The sequence below is a fragment of the Ailuropoda melanoleuca genome, unplaced genomic scaffold (assembly GCF_002007445.2).
Source record: "Ailuropoda melanoleuca isolate Jingjing unplaced genomic scaffold, ASM200744v2 unplaced-scaffold5219, whole genome shotgun sequence".
In the NCBI taxonomy this organism is placed as follows: Eukaryota; Metazoa; Chordata; class Mammalia; order Carnivora; family Ursidae; genus Ailuropoda; species Ailuropoda melanoleuca.
In genome coordinates this window covers 887-4,935 of record NW_023225159.1, presented here as the reverse complement: position 1 = coordinate 4,935, position 4,049 = coordinate 887, and the positions used below count along the sequence as shown (strand labels likewise).

Genomic DNA, 4,049 nt, shown 5'->3' with positions numbered 1-4,049 from the left:
CAGAGAAAGACAATTATCATATGATTTCTCTCATCTATGGAACATAAGAACTAGGAAGATCATTAGGGGAAAAAGGGATAAGAAAAGGGGGGTAATCAGAAGTGGGAATGAAGCATGAGAGACTATGTACTCTGAGAAACAAACTGAGGGATTCAGAGGGGAGGGGAGTGGGGGAATCGGATAGACTGGTGATGGGTAGTAACGAGGACATGTATTGCATGGTGCACTGGGTGTTATACGCAACTAATAAATCATCGAACTTTATATCAGAAACCAGGGATGTACTGTATGGTGATTAACATAATATAATAAAATTAAATTTAAGAAAAAAGAAATATTTCTCTTTTTGAAGATTTTATTTCTTTATTTGAGAGAGAGAGAGAGTGAGAGAGAGCATGAGAGGGTCAGGGGAGATAGTCAGAGAGAGAAGCAGACTCCCCGCTGAGCCGGGAGCCGGATGCTGGACTCAATCCTGGGACTCTGGGATCATGAACTGAGCCGAAGGCAGACGCAAAACTAACGGAGCCACCCAGGCACCCCCACTAAGAAAAACTGCTTAAGAGTACAGTTAATCCGTCACTACATTAAGAGGTTACAATAAATATTAATCCAAGCTCTAAACACCATGATTTTCATTCAAATGTTAACTAAAAGACTTCTCCTGCCCCAGAAATACCTTCTTTTCCCATGACTCTACTTTGCTAGTTTCCTATCTGACGCTACCTTAATCTTCCCTCTATTGATATAGACCATCAAAAGGGCCACTGTCTGCAGAAGACCAGCACGATGAGAAATAGGAAAAGCTGGAGAAGGAAGAGATAACTAGAAGCAGAAGAGAAATAGTACTCTAGTCCTTTTCCATAAGCAATGTGGAGCTGATTCGTCTGGGAGAGAGTCTGCCCTTGAGGAATGAGGAATGAGCTCCAGTAGTGATCAGTGATGGGAAGAAGATAGCACAGGATGAGCGGACCCCAGGAACCAAGAGAGCGGCATGCATGGGTGGGCACCCCTGCAAGACTGCGCATCCAGGCCATGACATGAAGACAAGCGAGAGAAGAGAGAGTAGACTCCCCACAGATGCCCAACCAGGCTGGTGGTGTGCACCTAGCAGAGGAAGAGGCAGCTCACCAAGACGCATTTCACTTAGCGCCTTAATTATGCCAACCGTCACATAAACGATTCAGGTCAGAATGGTGGCATAGAGAGCCTGGGCCGGGACTCAGGAGGCCTGTGCTCTGGACAGAGCTGTTACCGCAATTCTCTGTGAACTTAAGCCCGTTGCTTTACCTCTCTCTGCCCCATTTTCTCTATCTATAAAATGAAAAAAAGAAACAAAGAGAGGAGGTGAGGGAAGGGGAAGGGAGGGGAAGGGAGGGGATGGGAGGAAAGAAAGAAATGAGGAAAACTCTCAGCTCTTTCTAAGACACCCCAACCACACTGCCCATTGTTCAGCCAACCGGGGAAAAGCATCTACTGGCCACAGACCAGGTCATTGCCATGACAGTCCCAGGGCGTCACAGCAGAGCGTGCAGGGATGGAAGTCCTTCAGACGAGTCAAAAATGAAGCCAACAGGCAATAGAGAAAACGATGCTCAAGGCCAGGCTGTGTACAACTTTGAACATGTTACTGGCTTGGGGTAGAAAAATCCTGGTTTCTTCTCTGCTAAAGATTTATGAGTAAATATAAACCCTCCGCTCTCCAAGGCTGCCTTATATCTCTTGGTGAATCATGGTTCTCTGCACTATTTTTCCAAAAAAGTCTGTGTGTTGCCTACTGTGTATGCAGCATGATTGAAGATGCTGAGTGGGGTTTTTAAAATAAGATACTGGACCATTAACTCCAGATAGAGGGAAAAGCAAACACAGAAGAAATTAAGTGACCAGATGATTGATACAGATGCTAAGTGTTATTTTTTTCCTAATTTTTGCAGAGAGTCCAACAAAGAGAATGGAAGAGGGGGACCTAGTCAATCAAACCACTTACATGACATACATTTGGCTTAGAGGCTTATCTGTCAATCAGAAGGTGCAGATGACTGTGTTTGCCCTGTTCCTCACTTCCTATGTCCTGACACTGATTGGGAACATCCTCATTGTCATAACTATTATCTATGACTGCCGGCTCCATACACCTATGTATTTCTTCCTCTGTACCCTATCTTTTATTGATGTCTGCCACTCCACGGTCACTGTCCCCAAGATGCTCAGAGATTAGTGGTCAGAAGAGAAGCTCATCTTCTTTGAGGCCTGTGTCACCCAGATGTTCTTCCTGCAGCTCTTTGCCTGCACCGAGATCTTTCTCCTCACCGTCATGTCCTACGATTGGTACGTGGCCTTTTGCAAACCCCTGCGGAACATGACAGTGATGAACTGGAAAGTATGTGTGCTGCTGGCTGTGGCCCGCTGGACGGGGGGCACCATCCACTCCATATCACTGACCTCCCTCACCATCAAGCTGCTCCACTGTGGTCCTGATGAGACTGACAGCTTCTTCTGGGATGTGCCTCAGGTGATCAAACTGGCCTGCACGGACACCCACATCATTGAAATCCTCATCATCTCCAACAGCGGGCTGATCTCAGTGGTCTGTTTCGTGGTCCTCGTGGTGTCCCACCCATGCAGTCATCCTGGTGAGCCTGAGGCAGCAGATCTCCGAAGGCAGGTGGAAGGCCTTATCCACCTGTGCAGCACTCCTCACCATCGTCACACCCTTCCTGGGACACTGCATCTTCATCTATTCCCGTCCATCCACCAGCATCCTGGAGGACAAGGTGGTGTCTGTGTTCTTCACCGCAGTGACCCTTCTGCAGAACCCCATCATCTATACTCTCAGGAATGAAGACATGAAGAAAGCCTTGAACAAGTTCGTGGGGAGGTTGGAGGGGAGAGGGAAAAAATGACAATGTCTAGGCTCTCAAGAGGCCTGGTGCTCCACATCCAAGAAATGCCTTGCAAAGAATAAGTCACCTAACATTTATCGGGCTTTACGACTTATAAATTCTCTTCAGTCCAATATTTGACAATCATACCAGTAGCTGTGATTTTCAGGATCTTCCATATGCTGGAAATTGTTCTAGGCACTCTATATTTACTCCATGCCCACAGCCACTTGAGAGGTAGGTTTTATGCTTGTTTACAATGATGGAACGAAAACTCAGAGAGAGCCAACGGCATACCCAAGGTCACCCAGGTAGGAAATGCTGGAAGCAGGCAATTAAGCCAAGTGCATCAACACAAACTCATGCTATTTTCACTACACCATGTCGCCTCTCCAGGCTGTTGTCTTAGGGTGGTAACTAATGTTGAAATGAACCTTTAGATTGCTAGGCAGCACTTGACTACATCATTCACTCAGATGCTTGCCTAAATGGCTCAGCAAACACCGGTGACTCAGACCAAGTGAGTTTGCTTATGACTTCAGTCATGTAGAAAGAAGACTTGAGTCACTGAAGGTACTGATATCCTCAAGTGGCCAGGAAAAATCTGCCATCCGAAAATGAAATGGGGATATCTTACTATTCATTCATTTGACAAATTTTTACCTAGCACCTATTATGTGCTAAGGATCAGGCTTACAATAACACACACACACACACACACACACACACACACACTAGTCCCTCCTTTATGTAGTTTAGAGTCTAGTGAAAAATAGGAAACAAAATATAAACAAATGCATTTATTTACACATCATAACAAATCCTGTAAAAAAAAACATACACAAACACAATGAATGTTGATAGAGAGTTTCAGAAAAGACTGTCTTCAGAGTGGGAAGGTAAAGAGGGTCTCTTTGACAAATGACATAGAAGCTAAGATCGGAAAGATAAAGAGGAGGCCTGCATGAAAAAAGACAGGTGATGAACATTCTAGGCAGAGGAAATGGCAGGTGTTGGGAAAGACCCTGGCTTGGTCCAAGCAAAGAAAGGGTAGTGTGGTTACAGCTTAGACCCTAAGGCAGAGAATGGTGACAGATGACGGTGAAGAGGTCAAAAGAATACTTTCACGTCCTCTCAAGGGTCAACCAACTTTCAAAATGGTGCCAAGAC

General features: G+C 45.4%; 1 pseudogene; it reads left to right on the top strand.

Annotated features, from left to right (window-relative positions):
- Positions 1 to 1,948: 1,948 nt before the first annotated feature.
- On the top strand, positions 1,949 to 3,563 carry LOC100475855 (annotated as a pseudogene).
- The last annotated feature ends 486 nt before the right edge of the window (positions 3,564 to 4,049 follow it).